Source organism: Anoplopoma fimbria, chromosome 16 (genome assembly GCF_027596085.1).
Source record: "Anoplopoma fimbria isolate UVic2021 breed Golden Eagle Sablefish chromosome 16, Afim_UVic_2022, whole genome shotgun sequence".
Taxonomy (NCBI): Eukaryota; Metazoa; Chordata; class Actinopteri; order Perciformes; family Anoplopomatidae; genus Anoplopoma; species Anoplopoma fimbria.
Window position 1 is genome coordinate 10751667 of NC_072464.1, and position 17921 is coordinate 10769587.

A 17921-nucleotide genomic window follows, 5' to 3' on the forward strand; every position below is an offset into this window, starting at 1 on the left:
GAATGAATCTTTTCCCACTGCAAGCCATCAATTATATATAACTTCATCCCCTCTGAGGAAGTCTACCTGTTTAAATAGATGCTGTGATTATTTTACACCCCGTGACTTTTTGAATCAATGTGTGTAGTAAAGTCAGTGTGTTGTTTTTCATTCTACCTCCATTGATGTTGAATAACAAGCAGTGTAAAACAAGTTGAAAGTAGTTTTCTGTTGTTAAAAATGGTCTCATCATATAATTGTCTGCTCTTTTGTCTAATTTCAATCATTCTATGCCCTTTGTTTGTCTCCCTGTTTGGCCGGCATGCAGGACATTGTGTTAAAGGAGAAGAAAAGTTTTTTTGCTCTATCCATTGGGAGTTGCAAAACAAAACTTCCACTGTGAAACAGTCACCAACTAAATTTAGCGTGTTGATGTGATGACTAAACTGTTGTCTCATTCCAGATGCAAAATGTTCATTCTTAAAGGGAAATCTCAAAGTCTACTAGCAAGCCCACAAGCAAGTGACGTGACTTGGGGTTGTGTTCAGGGAATTTCCCCAACATAAGGGTGAGGTGCCAATTCAAAATACACTGGTCCATAAACTACCATCTGAACATTTTTATGATCCTGAACATTACGTAACCCTATCAAATGTCAATGTTATTCATTTGAAAGTGAAGCCAATGTGGAAGTGCCCTAAACTTGCATTCTTTCTAATGTCCAACAGTGGTTGACTCCTCTAAATGCAAAAAGAAGCCTGATTGTATTGAAGTCTAGGACGCTAAGTCAAGGTTTTCGAAGACAATGCACTTGTTCTTTCATTTTCAATGTGTTTTCAATGATTGGAAAATTGGTCAACTGTTTTCCAGGATGCTTGGAAACCCTGAAGTGTCATTGTGGGTAATGTAGGAGCCATGTTTTTTCAAGGAAGGTTAATTTGTTGACAATGCCTCTGCATCGATTTTAATTTTGTCCATCATGAGTCCAACAATGTTACAGAAGGATATTGCTAAGTCTCTTCTAACATATTTGCAAATATTCAGTGACACTGTTCATTTCCCTCCAACCTCCACTCTTGCAAGGGGTTTGGTTTAGATACTAAAAACCAACAGGGCCAGGTTGTCGTCTTCGCTACATCTTACATCAAGTTAAAAGTGAGTTGAAGCATGAGAAAGTGGTTTCATTAACATTTAACTTAAACCACAATCTTGCTTAAAGGTAACCACATGCGCACTCACGATGCTAGCCCGTCTCTGGAGTCCTGCGCTTTGTACGTGTCCATCAAAACGTATTTGTCAGAAGAAATAAACATACGGCCTACAAAGCAGGGTTGCGAAATAAGCACCACAAAAAAAATAATTATATGAATTTGAATTGAGATCAGCTGATATCAACAGTAGATTTATCTGTTCCTAACCCTCTAACATACGTGTTATTACACTTTCTTCCTATTCATGTCCACCTCCTAAAAAAAAACAATAGAAAAATTTGAGGACAGAATATTTCTCACAGCAGCTTGATTGATATGCAATGCAAAGCTGATAGATGGGTCATCCTGTCATCTGCTCTGTCCATTTTTGCCAACGGTTGCTCTCCTCTTTTTTCTTTTCTTGTGAAAATATGCACACAGACACACACTCAAGCACATACAGATCTGTGTGAAATATTAAACACCGACTCAGAAAAGAACACACATTTACTGCAGATTTGTTTTCACCATGTTCTGCATGCAGCCAGGAGACGATGAATACTTAATCAAACAAACTGTTTGATAATCTCTCCTCTTGCTGCAACGCCAGACAAACAATACATACTCCCTCTCCAAGCCGTCTCTGCTACCACTGATTTAAATCCATGCACTGTGCACGTACATACAACAGGATAGAGAACAGAGGTTTTAGCTCTTCTGATGTCTCTCTTTGTTCTGCAAGGGGGTTTTCCGAGAGGCATCTAAAATATTCTCAGACATCCATCAGTGCCTGAAAGGGTCAAAGACCAGCTACGGTCTCACACACACACACACACACACACACACACACACACACACACACACACACACACACACACACACACACACACACACACACACACACACACACACACACACACACATGCACACGCATACACATTCAATTAGTTTATTTTTTGCTCCTGGAGTTTTCTTTAATCACATTTCTTTCTGTTCATCTCTTTCTCTGTGGCCGACAGAAGAAGTGTGATTCAGAGGCATCCTGTGTGCGTGCCCCTTCAAGGGCTCCTAGTCTTGAAAAGAAATGTATTCTTGAGGCTTCCTGTAGTACGTGCATTTTTGTGTGGGAGAGCCATGCAGAATATGATAATATGGTCATGCTTAAGAACCCAATGACGCAATCAAAGCAGCTAATCATTGGTAATCATGGTTATGTCAAGACAGACGGTTCTGAGAGTTACGTTAATGGAAACAGATGCCGCTGAAGGGATTCATTGTTGAGATGCAATGTTCTCCTTTCTTCTTGTTGGCCTGGCCATTTCTCAGGCAGTTTCCTGTGAAATATATAGACAAGGGCACCTGCTGTCTGCCATTACTGAAGACCTCATTCATTAACCTGGCATTTGGACACAAAACAATCTGTCAGCGCGTGTGTGTACACACGTTTGCACATACAAACACATACTGTAACAACAAACAGGGTAAGTCAACAGAGAGCAAAGGGACAAGTCTGAAAACCAGCATAAGCTACTACATCAGACGTGTGACATCCCTTCACACACAGAAAATACAGTTTATGTCACACATTTAGAAGGTTGTTCTGCAAACATCAAATAGACGCTTACTTTTTTTCTTCTCCCAGCCCTCTGCAGACCTTTTGTCGACCTGTGCCCTTTAAATAGACCTTCAGCCTATGATCAAATTCTGCTCCGTCAGCCCTGCATTAAGAGAGAGATAGACAGAGTGTGAGAGAGAGAGAGAGAGAGAGAGAGAGAGAGAGAGAGAGAGAGAGAGAGAGCTAACACTGTTACATTTTATAACATAACCAAAGAATTACAGTCTAATTTCATTGTATCAATTCACATTGTACTGTACAGTTAATTGGATTCATTGTAATAAAGTGGTAAAAAAATACTACTTTTTAAATGTAGGTACAATGAAAGTAAACAAAAATGTGGGGAACAATCAGGCATTTCAGAGGAAAGGAGATACTATTAGACACCATATGAGAATGTTTGTGCCTTGCAGGTATACACACACACACACACACACACACACACACACACACACACACACACACACACACACACACACACACACACACTTTCTTTGCATGCTGTCCTTCTGCTTTGCTGATGTGAGGAGTAGTAGGAAGTCGGAAAGAGATGTTTACAGCAGCCTCTGCTGGTGCATAGTACAACTAAAGCACTTCCTCACCATTTACTGCTTCAAACCCTCCTCGGTTTTTTACTCTTTATTCACCACTACCACCACTGTTTCCCTCTCCCCATACATAATCAACTCTACTTTGAACATTTTTGGGAAATGCATGGCCTGGTCTTTATCATGTTTAAAGTAGCACATCCGGTCAATCAAAATGACAATCTGTATCGAAGGCCAAACCTGATAAAAAGCCTGAGTGCATGAATGAAATGCTTGTGATTTATTTGTGATCTATCCAGAGTCTGAATGAATCGCATGAGTGATGTATCTATTTGAAGTGTATTGTCAGTCATTTGACACCTGTCTACCTCTAACACCTTTGTGAAGTATGAGTTTCCTCTTCCTGTTCGTCATTCTGTGGAGTCTGTAAGAGGGCAGAACTAAAGGAAATGAAAGCCATTTTAAACAGTCTTTGAGTGTGTGGGTGGTGCATATACACAGGGGTATGGTTAATATTGCACGTCAGCGAAGCTACAGCCTCCTGCAACGTCATCAGCTAGATATATCCTTATTAAACTGATGAATCCTGATGAGGTCTGCAGGTTAACAGGCATGGAATTTCAAGGCAATTAGGTTATATGTTATTGTTATTTGTTCTTTGTTCAATCATGCTGGAATAAGTAAACACAGATGAGTGATATAAAGTTTTCTTAAACTTCTCTCTTCAAGGTGAAGTGGAGGAGAGTACCTGCTCGGCTCATGTTCCACAGCCATTGTGCACAGACAAAGAATCTACAACAAAGGCTGAAATTAATGCTTGTCATCATCGTCTGTTTAAGTCTTATCCTTGGCTTCCATCTATTTGCTAGTTCTAGCACCTGGTGCATTTATATACACATATATATATATATGACTTATTCCAGCATGATTGAACAATGATTCATCAGGACATATCTAGCTGATGATGTTGCAGGAGGCTGTAGCTTCGCAGATATTAACCATGCCCATGCATATATGCACCACCCACCCACTCAAAGGCTCTAGCACTGTTTAAAATGGCTTTCATCCCCCCCCCTCTCTCTATATATATATATATATATATATACTGTGTATATATATGTATATATATTCTGTGCATATATATGTATATATATAATGTGTATATATATGTATATATGTATATATATACATATATATATATAGATAGATAGATAGATAGATAGATAGATAGATAGATAGATAGATAGATAGATAGATAGAAAATTAAAGTTTTTAAATATATACAGAACTTTCTCAAACCAGCTAACTAACCAGGAACTAACCACTTCCTTTTTCTCAGTGCCTCCTCCACAAAAGCATTTCAGAGGTGATGCTTAACTTCAGTCAGTCTTTCTCTGTCTGAGGGTCATCATGTTCAACCGAGACCAAGCAGCTCTTCTCTCCATTCAGCTTTTAACTATGTGCCAAATCTTTGCAGGTACAGTGGACATTTGTGTTTGTGATGCATGCTTATTCTGTACATTTAATTATAAATTCTATTTCATTGATTTGTTGTTTCCTCCAATGTTAGAGATTGATCCAGTTGAGTACAGGAATGTACTTGTGTCCAGAGGAGACTCCGTCACCTTCACCTGCAACATATCCAAGACAAACGCAACGCAAATCAGATGGACCAAAGAAGGATTTGTTTTTGTGTTTACAATCTCAATGAATCTTACTTTTTCAAATTTCACCTCTGAGAGACTGAGAATAGACAAGAACTTACCTTCAAAGATGAACATTTTTAACGTTCAGCATGACGATGCAGGACCCTACAGATGTTATTTAAATGACTTAAAAGGTGAAAGGGCTATTCAGTGGAATTTAACGGTGTCTGGGGAACCTAAAGGTAGGTAGAGCACAAAACAGGGCTTTTCATTTCTACACCCGACACAGTGCATTTCAAAGCTGAAACTGTAACTAAACTAATTCACATCTGATTTTGTGCAGAAATCAGTCCTCGATACGTACTCCCAGCTGTTATTGGATTTCTTCTATGCTGCATCACCCCAGCTGTCTGTCTCTGTAGGTGAGTAATACCTGTTTAGCTTTAAGATTTACAAGTATGAACAAATTAATTTAACTCTTCTCTGCTCTGGTGCAGAGCAGTCATCTTTACTGGGTACTATGGCTGATTTCGATTTCTGAGCATTGTTTCCTTGTTGACCGTGGATACTGCAGTTAACAATAATACAATCTCACCCAGTAGCTGTTATGCTCTTCTTTAACCGTCATCCTACCAACACATTTGACATACAAGGACTACCGACTAGGACCATAAAAATAACCTACTTTAAAAAACAGCCAAAGGGTTAACTTATTTTTTCCTCAATTTTTTTTTAGTTATGTGATTCTTGTCATTCGAAGAAAAAAACCAGATCATCATTATCTTAAGGAAGTTATAGCTGATTTGGATATTGTAAAGACAGTGCACATAAAGGAAATATGTGTCTTCTGTCTGTCTCCTTCAAAATGACTGACTGAGTGTCCCTAGCCCACTGTCAGTGTGTGGTACTTTAAATTAGGAGCTGTTGCAATCATGCCCTCTGCAAACTGGATAAATGGTTCCATTCAAACTGGCAGAATTTTGTCCTTTTGAATGGGGTTGCCCAGGACCCCACTACATTAGTATTTTTAAAAAGCACCAAGTAACAGAGAACAATTATATGAAGTCATTAAGAACAAATTGATTGTCAATTCAGATAGGAGGAACTGCACACAGTGATACACATGAGCTCAGGGTCGTAGCTTCCATTTGGGACACTCAACTCATGTCCTGAGCATTTCTTTTTTTGGGGGGCATTTTTGCATGCCGACTCAAGTATCTTTAAACTCAATATACTTAAAAAACACTTTTTAGCCCCAAAAAATACGAAATAGCAATTGATTATTGATATAAGTACAAGTAATACCTTACCATAGGGAATATACACATGTTTTGACCTATTTATTTTATTTCACAAAATATATCAAACTGCTCAGTGCATAGTCTTTAACATTTAATAAAAGCTTTTTCCCTCATACAATTTACTCTGAATTTAGAAATGTTTCCTGAAATAACTTGGGAAATATCTAATAAAAGTAAAAAATAAATAAAAATGTTTGATTACCTGAAACTTTTCTGAACTACTGTTACATTTTGCTCAAGTATTAAAGTTTAAAGTTTGATACCCAGCCCTGTCATTTTCAGCATTTCTCCACCATAACTTTTATAGCTGGTAGAGTTGAAGACTTTGAAATATTTAGACCTTAATGATGGGAAATAAAATGTACAGACAACATTATCAACATAAAATATGAATTTAGCAAAATGTAAAAAGTAACGGTACTCATTTTTGAGAATGACCCCCTGTGAGTGATTTAGTATACATTATAACATTATTAGATTGCACAAAGCACAAGGAGGCTACTGTAAGAGGTAGAGTAACTCAAGACATATAATCCTGACTGTGGCTGCTGCAGAGCTTAAACCACACTGCGGTCACATGGGTTGATTCAGATAGCTAAAGTGTAGCTGCATGCACGGAGAAAGTAAACGCTTTGATGTTCCTTAAAAGTCACGCAAACGGAATAACTACAAAGGCTCGACAGTTGATGCAATGGGTTTCAACAAACTGTTGCTTAACTGAAAGTTTGGCCAATAGGTCTTCATCAAATATATTGTACGTATGATTTGGACCAGGTGACCTGTCAGGTGACCTGTCAGGTGACCTGGCCTTGTGTTTTACACGGTCTTCTGTCCAGCATCCAGTATTCATTGTCTGGATGTGCACGCTTTTATAGAAATTTTTCGCATAACTTAAAATGTTCCCAGCCAAAGCATTATTGTCAAATATAACCAAATTTTGGTGAATGTAACCCTATAATTTGAATCACTACAGGACATAATATAAAAAAGATAATGTAATTTACACGGCACATGACAATACTTCTGTGGCTCATTGTTGCAAAATAAAGACCGGCCGATTTGTCTCCACTAAAAAAGGGAAATCATTTGCCTTAGCTTGAATTTTCATTGATAGTCTGGTTAAAGTGTGTAATTCTGCTATGGAACACAGTATGGTATGAAACACAGTGTTACCTGTAACAGTAGCCTGTTTGTGTTTTGTGCAATCTAACAATGTCATGCTGTATATAATAATATATCACTCACAGGGGCTAATTTATAAGAATGAGTACTGTTACTTTTGAAGTTTTGTTTTGAGAACATTTTGCTGAAAGTATTTACGTACTTTTACAGAGCATTTCAAGATTGCACTATTACTACTTGTAAGTGAAGGATTTGACTAGTCCTTCCGCAACTGTTTGCAAATGAATTGTCATTACAAGACAATGTTTAACTTTTGAACTTTATCTTTTCAGAAAACTCAGGGCCAGGACACCAGACCAGAGTCCAGTCCAGGACCAGTTTCATCTCAACTCAGTAGGAGAGGTCAGAAGAACTTTTTTCATCTTCTTTCCTTTGTCTTTCCCTGTTACAGCGTTGAACTTTAATTTACACTTTCTGTCTCTATAGGTGACCCTCCCTCCATCACAGGGTGTCACACACAGTGGGACAAATAACAATCGCAGGAGTCAGTACACAGAGACGCTCAATTCAATCTATGGCCTCTACTGAGCTGACAAGACGTTTGAATGAATGTTAAACAAGAGAAATTTACAAACCCGGTGCTTCAAGGGAAGGCAATCACAGAGAGGACAACTGTATCACTGATGCCTTTGTACATTATTACATTAAAACCAGTGCAGTCACTTTAAGGACTTTGTTTTCACTTCACTATTCATGCTTCTCTTTGTGTTCTAATATATTCTTGTGTTTCTTATGGCTTTATCATTTGTATGATGTGTTGCATGTTTCTATGTTTGTTGTGCACCACGAGTTCACCCAGGAAAGCTCTTTACAATATTGGCTGTAATGTCAAAATGTCAAATTTACAGCCTCCAAATGGGAGTCTGTGCCCTCTAGTGTGTTATGAGAGAATTACACAGGGTCTCAAGTTCAGAAATTACAGTCCAGTACAGTTTTATTTCTGATCATTTCAGTGGCATCTCTGAGTGTGTGTTGCTGAAAGTCATATTATGCTGGCACACAAAAGAGTATACAATGAGATCGTTAGCATTTCTTCATAGTGTCTTTATTAGGGTTAGGTGCTATATGCCAACAAGGGGATACATGCTGAGGATCTCTGCAGAGAGGTATGATATCCTGTTATTGTGAGGTAACAGATGTGGTTCTTGTAAAAGTGTTTTGTGATCAAAACAATGAAGTATACTAAAGTAGGAGCTGTTGACTTTCATATATTATGGTTATTCTTCTTCTTATAAGTATCAAAAAGTATTCAACATGCAGTGAAAGTTCACTCAGCAGTAGGGTCACCTGATGTGGCTGAAAGGTGTCCAGCATTATACAGAGGTGGTTTTCCTGCACTTGAACATGTGGATTATGTGCATTTTGATAATAAATACATGTTTAAGTGTTATTATCAAGAAGTCGCTAGCTTCAATTCTCAAGATTCTATTTTGAAGTAAGTTCTTGTATATTGGACTCTCACAAGACTTAATTTCATGTTGTTCTTAAGATACAAAGAAAGAGCAACTAACCAGTTCCTTTACTCTGTGCCTCTTCTGCTAATATTTAAATATATATACGTATGTATAATATATATAGTACAAAAATATAGATTCCAATATAGATAGTGTTTGTGTGTGTGTGTATATATATATACACACACACACACACACACACACATGAACCTGAAACTCAATCAGCCAACATTCATTTTCTCATTTACAGCTGTACTTATCATACTGTGGCATATCAAAATGTCTTCTGTGATATTCTCTGTGTGAAGGTCTATTCATGCCTGAGACCTGAGGTTTTCACACCCATGATACAGTGGTACAATATTTGTTGTTTTATATCACATCGTACACCATAAAAGTCACATAATCAAGACCTTGTTATGGTTACTTTTACCACCAATCACTTTTAAAAATGCACTCAACAGTTTAGGGTTTACAAATGTGGCTAAGATGTCTTCCGCAGAATGAAGAAGTGGTTTTCCTGCAGTTGAACATTGAACATTTGTGCATCTTATATTTCTGTTTATGACATGACTGAGGAAAATGAAAGGAAAAGTGATTACTTATGATATAGTATATTTATTAGAGTTTCAATTATTAGTATTCCATTTGTATTATTCCCATCTGACTTAATTTGTCTTTACTCCTCAAACCTACAACACGTAGCTAAATTTTGAGAGGCCAAACCAGCTAACTAACCAGGAACTAACGACTTCCTTTTCCTTCTCAGTGCCTCCTCCACTAAAGCATTTCAGAGGTGATGCTTCACTTCAGTCAGTCTTTCTCTGTCTGAGGGTCATCATGTTCAACAGAGACCAAGCAGCTCTTCTCTCCATTCAGCTTTTAACTATGTGCCAAGTCTTTGCAGGTACAGTGGACATTTGTGTTTGTGATGCATGCTTATTCTGTACATTTAATTATAAATTCTATTTCATTGATTTGTTGTTTCCTCCAATGTTAGAGATTGATCCAGTTGAGCACAGGAATAAACTTGTGTCCAGAGGAGACTCCGTCACCTTCACCTGCAACATATCCAAGACAGATGTAACACAAATCAGAGTGAGAGGAAGAGGCAGAAGAGCCTGGAAGGATAGACAGAGGGCGACAAACCCACAGTGGAGAAGAGATCAAGAGATTAGAGAAGAACCAAATGTGAGGATGAAGAATAGAAGGAGAAAGATGAGACAAAATCAGAGGGAGCAACAGAAAAAAGGAACTGATGGGAAAAGGTAGGGACTTTAGCTATACTTATAGTTATCATTAACTTGCACTGTTAAAATGGATCTTTTTTTTGTTTTTTTCCCTTACCGCTACTATATAATTTTAGTCCACTGAATTTGAAAGAGAAATGTTGTAGTTTTTACTGCGCCTTTTTTTATCTGACAGTTTTTCTTACATTTCACAGGAAGTCTTTTGTCCATCAATCGACTTTGATGCTAAACCGGAGATAGGCATGGTGGACAATGTGCTCTCGACTATCTGTACCCATGTATGTAAATTTGTTGTGTTTCAATGTGTCATGTCAATGTGTGTAATTCATGTTTTCTGTTTAAACATGCAACGGCTGCTGGGTCGCAAGACAAATTTCAGCACCAGCTGACGAATAAAGTTCATATCATATCATATCATATCATATTTCACATAGAAGCATGGATAAGTTTATAAAATACAATGAAATGTTAAATATTCAACCAGTGGATCCCAACCTCAACCTCTTAGGTTTGTGACCCCTCACAAAAGAGCAGTGTCTACTTTGGCCAACTTGTCACATGTAAAAAGTCCAAACAGATTTTTGCAGAAGGTATTCTTGTTTTGTCCTATACTCCAATAATCATCTCACCAAACCTTGGATTTAGGAGGGGCTTGAGGGGCCTAGCTTGGGAACCACTGGACTAAACTACGACTTTAAAGTAGTCCAAATTATCTTCACCTTCACCAGCTACAACAGTAAAATGTACATTGATGCATCAGTATGAATCAGAGCTGAAATGGTTACTGGATGAAACAAGCAGTCAACTACTAGAAATGAATAATCCATTAATCCTTCGCATCCATTAAGTCATTGTAACCAACTTTTCAATTGTGGGGATTTTCTGCATTTTTAGTGTTTCTTTTCATATTTTCTGATAGTTTATAGATTAAAATAGTGTTCAAAATAATTGTCAGATTAATCAATAATGAAAATAATCATTAGTCTTAGTTTTATTTACTTTTAATTTTACTTTTAATTTTATTTTTCATATTTAAAGTACTGCATTGAGCTCATGTACTTTTACTCAGGTAGGTTTTTAAATGCATGACATGGAGCATATACTGTGGTATTGGTAGCTATACTTTTATGGATAAGATCCTTTACTTAACTCCAATCCTAGGAACCATTCTTAGTATCAACTCTGTCCCATATAATAATGTGTCTGAAACAACTGGAAGCTGCAGTGGGTTCTCATCACTGGTCTCAATTTTTTTCGACATAAAGAAGCTGGACTGAGAACCCAAACCAGGACCAGGAAAGTGAGACCCTGAGTTATGCCCAGTTTCGTGTTCAGTTGGGAAAAGAGGTCAGAAGTACTTTCATTACTCAAACTATTACGTTCTAATGTCTCAAAAAAATTCTACACAATCCCTCCTATTTTCTCCCCGTCTGCTCTTTTGTTTCTTGGAGTTATAGTCGGTTTATTCCAACTTTCTGTCCCTACAGGTGGCTCCCCCCCAACCCCACAGTTGTGCAGAATACAGGACCAATCACAAGCAGGACAAAGTCGGGACTTCAAGAGGCTCAATTCAATATCTGCCCTGTTAATCGTGAAGTTCAGTGCAAAGCTGAATAGGAATCAAGAAATGTAGGAAAACGAGACACATTTCATCCACACAAAATGTCAACTGTATGATACAGTTTGGAAATTCAGAGGTTATGAGTCAAATTCCCTCAGTTCATCCCTATGAGAAACATTTCACCAACCTTGTTGTTTGTTTTGTATAATTTTACCATGTGGAATCAAAGAAACATGAGAAAGGGCTTTAAATACCTAACTGCCACTTATAATTAAACCTTAACACCTTAAAATAACAAATATGACAGAAATAAAGCAAAAAAGGGAAACATATGAGTCTAAAATTGCAGGTCAGTCAGTTTCCCCTCATTCAGTGTGAGGCAGAAACAAACTGTCCTTCAAGGACACACCCCCCTCCCCTCGGACAATGTGTAGTTCACATAATCTGAACAATGAAGAATTCATACTCAGCTGCACCCTCTTCATTTTCAACCTCAAAGTGGAGACCTTCCGACCTTTTTTATTCAAAGTTTGGAAGTCTACAGTGTACAGTTACATTTTTTGTTACTTTTTCTCAAAGGAAATCTGTGAAAAGGTGACATTGTAAATAGAAGGTGTTCAAATTTAGGCAGCAAATGTTTCAATTAAAAGACAGCCTAAACCAAGCAGCTCTTCTCTCCATTTAACTTTTAACTATGTGACAAGTCTTTGCAGGTACAGTGGACATATGTGTTTGTGATGCATGCTAATTCTGTACATTTAATTTTAGATTATATTTGACCTGATGGGTTGTTTCCTCATTTTTGTTTCAAATGTCACCTCGCATAGACTGAGAATAGAAAAAAAGATGATACCTTTAAAGATGAATATTTTTAACTTTGAGCATGATGATACAGGACCCTTCAGATGTTTTTACTTTAGAGGGTTGCAGGGGAGCCAATCCCAGCTTAAATGGGGCAAAGGTCGGGTACACCCTGGACAGATCGTCAGGCTGTCACAGGGCTAACACATAAAGAAAGGCAGAAGTGGTTTTCCTGCAATTGATCATTGAACATGTGTGCATCTTATATTTCTATTTGTGACATGACTAAGGCAAATAAAAGGAGAGAAGTGCGTACTAATGATATATTTATTAGAGTTTTAATTATTAATATTCCAGTTGGAGATTAACATCTGACTTAATTTTTTTTTGCTCCTCAAACCTACAACACGTAGCTAAGTTCTGAGAAGCCAAACCAGCTAACTAACCAGGAACTAACCAGATAAATAACCAGGAACTAACCACTTCCTTTTTTCAGTGCCTCCTCCACAAAAGCATTTCAGAGGTCATGCTTAACTTCAGTCAGTCTTTCTCTGTCTAAGGGTCATCATGTTCAACAGAGACCAAGCAGCTCTTCTCTCCATTCAGCTTTTAACTATGTGCCAAATCTTTGCAGGTACAGTGGATATTTGTGTTTGTGATGCATGCTAATTATAAATTATATTTGTATTGATTGTTTGTTTCCTCCAATGTTAGAGATTGATCCAGTTGAGTACAGGAATGTACTTGTGTCCAGAGGAGACTCCGTCACCTTCACCTGCAACATATCCAAGACAAACGCAACGCAAATCAGATGGACCAAAGAAGGATTTGTTTTTGTGTTTTCAATCTCAATGAATCTTACTTTTTCAAATTTCACCTCTCATAGACTGAGAATAGACAAGAACTTACCTTCAAAGATGAACATTTTTAACGTTCAGCATGACGATGCAGGAACCTACAGATGTTATTTAAATGACTTATACGGCGAAAGGGCTGTTGAGTGGAATTTAACGGTGTGTGGGGAACCCAAAGGTAGGTAGAGCACAAAACAGGGCTTTTCATTTCTACACCCGACACAGTGCATTTCAAAGCTGAAACTGTAACTGCACTAATTCACATCTGATTTTGTTCAGAATTCAGTCCATTGTGGTTCTTTCTATACGTACTCCCAGCTGTTATTGGATTTCTTCTATGTTGCATCACTCCAGCTGTCTGTCTCTACAGGTAAGTAATACTTTTCATCTAGTGCTGTGTGTGGCAATTGTAGTAGTTGTAGTAGTAATTATCATTACAAAGGTAACATCTTTTATGTTCTTTAATCATCGACTGTATAAGGCTTTATTTTGAAACAGTTCAAATGAAGCTATTTCTTAATCTTTGCGGACAATGACTTCCTCCACCTCCCCCCATCTGTGGTCTTCGTGGGACTGAAGTGTGACAGTTACCTCGTTAGACATTTCTGTATACGTTCACTGAATTTGTTTCACACTGTATGATATTGTTAATCTTCTTTCTATTTTTAAAAAAAAGTTTCCATTGTTTCATGGAGATTTTAAATGAATTTGATGGATTGTTCCAGAAACCTTTTTCACAGCAGCCATTTTGACTTGTCAAAGCAGGAAATGGAAAGGTGTAACTAACATTAAAGATAGCTCTATTCCCTCAAGTGGCCCAGTAGGTCATCTTTGTGAGTTAACAAGTATAATATACCAGAGCTCAGGAGCTTTTTTCAAGGAGGCTACTGTAAGAGGTAGAGTAACTCAAGACATATAATCCTGACTGCGGCTGCTGCAGAGCTTAAACCACACTGCAGTCACATGGGTTGATTCAGATAGCTAGTGTAGCTGCATGCACGGAGAAAGTAAACGCTTTGATGTTCCTTAAAAGTCACGCAAACAGAATAACTACAAAGTCTCGACAGTTGATGCAATGGGTTTCAACAAACTGTTGCTTAACTGAAAGTTTGGCCAATAGGTCTTCATCAAATATATTGTACGTATGATTTGGACCAGGTGACCTGTCAGGTGACCTGGCCTTGTGTTTTATGCAGTCTTCTGTCCAGCATCCAGTATTTATTGTCTGGATGTGCATGCTTTTATAGACATTTTTTGCATAACTTGAAAATGTTTAAGCCAAAGCATTATTGTCACTATCATACATAACAAAATGTTGGTAAATGTAACCCTATAATTTGAATCACTACAGTATATAATATAAAAAAGATAATGTAATTTACACCAAGAGAACCCAAACCAGGACCAGGAAAGCGAGACCCTGAGTTATGCCCAGTTTCGTGTTCAGTTGGGAAAAGAGGTCAGAAGTACTTTCATTAGTCAAACTATTACGTTCTAATGTCTCAAAAAAAATTATACGCAATCTCTCCTATTTTTTCCCCTTCTGCTCATTTGTTTCTTGGAGTTATAGTCGGTTTATTCCAACTTTCTGTCCCTACAGGTGGCTCCCCCCAACCCCACAGTTGTGCAGAATACAGGACCAATCACAAGCAGGACAAAGTTGGGACTTTAAGAGGCTCAATTCAATATCTGCCCTGTTAAGCGTGAAGTTCAGTGCAAAGCTGAATAGGAAACAAGAAATGTAGGAAAACGAGACACTTTTCATCCACACAAAATGTCAACTGTATGATACAGTTTGGAAATTCAGAGGTTATGAGTCAAATTCCCTCAGTTCATCCCTATGAGAAACGTTTCACCAACCTTGTCATTTGTTTTGTATTGTTTAACCATGTGGAATCAAAGAAACATGAGAAAGGGCTTTAAATACCTAACTGCCACTTATAATTAAACCTTAAAACCTTAAAAAAACTAATAAGATAGAAATAAAGCAAACAAATGTAAACACATGAGCCTAAAATTGCAGGTCAGTCAGTTTCCCCTCATTCAGTGTGAGGCAGAAACAAACTGTCCTTCAAGGACACACCCCCCTCCCCTCGGACAATGTGTAGTTCACATAATCTGAACAATGAAGAATTCATACTCAGCTGCACCCTCTTCATTTTCAACCTCAAAGTGGAGACCTTCCGACCTTTTTTATTCAAAGTTTGGAAATCTACAGTGTACAGTTACATTTTTTGTTACTTTTTCTCAAAGGAAATCTGTGAAAAGGTGACATTGTAAATAGAAGGTGTTCAAATTTAGGCAGCAAATGTTTCAATTAAAAGACATTCTTGTATCCCAGATTATGGTGTCCCACCTGTCCCGGGAGGCAGAATTATGGGGAAATGCACTCATTGTACATTTAAAACTGTTTCCACTTGCTTTTCTGTTAAACACCAGTCACTGGTGTTAGGGAAGTTGTGGTGGTTTTCCAGCACTTGAACATGTGGATTATGTGCATTTTGATAGTAAAATTTTTTTTAAGTGTGATTATCAAGAAGTCGCTAACTTCAATTCTCAAGATTCTAATTTGACGTAAGTTCTTCTATATTGGACTCTCACAAGACTTCATTTCATGTTTCCAGTTTCCTTACTCTGTGCCTCTTCTGCAAATATTTAAAAACTGATGTCTTTATCTGATGTTCACCATGTACAGCCTAAACCAAGCAGCTCTTCTCTCCATTTAACTTTTAACTGTCTGCCAAGTCTTTGCAGGTACAGTGGACATATGTGTTCGTGATGCATGCTAATTCTGTACATTTAATTTTAGATTATATTTGACCTGATGGGTTGTTTCCTCATTTGTGTTTCAAATATCACCTCGCATAGACTGAGAATAGAAAAAAATGTACCTTTAAAGATGAATATTTTTAACTTTGAGCATGATGATGCAGCACCCTACAGATGTTTTTACTTTTACAGCTTACAGTATTCTAAAGTATAACCATTCATCCATCCATTATCTGTGACCTCTTATCATTTTCAGGGTTGCAGGGGAGCCAATCCCAGCTGAAATGGGGCGAAGGCCGGTACACCCTGGACAGATCGTCAGGCTGTCACAGGGCTAACACATAGAGACAGATAACCATTCACACTCACATTCACATCAATTGGCAATTCAGATTCATTAGTTGATCAACCTAAGCTGCATGTCTTTGTACTGTAGGAGGAAGCTGCAGAACCCAGAGAAAGTGAACATTGAACATGTGTGCATCTTATATTTCTATTTGTGACATGACTAACGCAAATAAAAGGAGAGAAGTGATTACTAATGATATATTTATTAGAGTTTTAATCATTAATATTCCAGTTGGAGATTACCATCTGACTTAATTTTTTTTGCTCCTCAAACCTACAACACGTAGCTAAGTTCTGAGAAGCCAAACCAGCTAACTAACCAGGAACTAACCAGATAAATAACCAGGAACTAACCACTTCCTTTTTCAGTGCCTCCTCCACAAAAGCATTTCAGAGGTCATGCTTAACTTCAGTCAGTCTTTCTCTGTCTGAGGGTCATCATGTTCAACCGAGACCAAGCAGCTCTTCTCTCCATTCAGCTTTTAACTATGTGCCAAGTCTTTGCAGGTACAGTGGACATTTGTGTTTGTGATGCATTGCTAATTCTGTTCATTTAATTATAGATTACATTGTATTGATTGGTTGTTTCCTACAATGTTAGAGAATGATCCAGTTGAGTACAGGAATGTACTTGTGTCCAGAGGAGACTCCGTCACCTTCACCTGCAACATATCCAAGACAAATGTAACGCAAATCAGATGGACCAAAGAAGGATTTGTTTTTGTGTTTACAATCCCAATGAATCTTACTTTTTCAAATTTCACCTCTCATAGACTGAGAATAGACAAGAACTTACCTTCAAAGGTGAACATTTTTAACGTTCAGCATGACGATGCAGGACTCTACAGATGTTATTTAAATGACTTAAACGGCAAAAGGGCTGTTGAGTGGAACTTAAATGTGTCTGGGGAACCCAAAGGTAGGTAGAGCACAAAACAGGGCTTTTCATTTCTACACCCGACACAGTGCATTTCAAAGCTGAAACTGTAACTAAACTAATTCACATCTGATTTTGTTCAGAATTCAGTCCATTGTGGTTCTTTCTATACGTACTCCCAGCTGTTATTGGATTTCTTCTATGTTGCATCACTCCAGCTGTCTGTCTCTACAGGTAAGTAATACTTTTCATCTAGTGCTGTGTGTGGCAATTGTAGTAGTTGTAGTAGTAGTAATTATCATTACAAAAGTAACATATTTTATGTTCTTTATTCATAGACTGTATAAGGCTTTATTTTGAAACAGTTCAGATGAAGCTATTTCTTAATCTTTGCGGACAATGACTTCCTCCACCTCCCCCCATCTGTGGTGTTCGTGTGACTGAAGTGTGACAGTTACCTCGTTAGACATTTCTGTATACGTTCACTGAATTTGTTTCACACTGTATGATATTGTTAATCTTCTTTCTATTTTTTAAAAAAAGTTT

At 37.7% G+C, this 17921-nt stretch overlaps 2 long non-coding RNA genes across 2 annotated transcripts; both read left to right on the forward strand.

The window, feature by feature from the left end:
- The first annotated feature begins 4724 nt into the window (after positions 1 to 4724).
- On the forward strand, positions 4725 to 13747 carry LOC129105070 (uncharacterized). Its single transcript, XR_008531808.1, has 3 exons — positions 4725 to 4809; positions 4903 to 5220; positions 13661 to 13747. It is a non-coding gene; the product is annotated as an uncharacterized LOC129105070 (long non-coding RNA).
- Positions 5332 to 8252, forward strand: LOC129105071 (uncharacterized). The gene is made up of 3 exons (XR_008531809.1): positions 5332 to 5400; positions 7734 to 7803; positions 7888 to 8252. It is a non-coding gene; the product is annotated as an uncharacterized LOC129105071 (long non-coding RNA).
- Positions 13748 to 17921: the final 4174 nt, after the last annotated feature.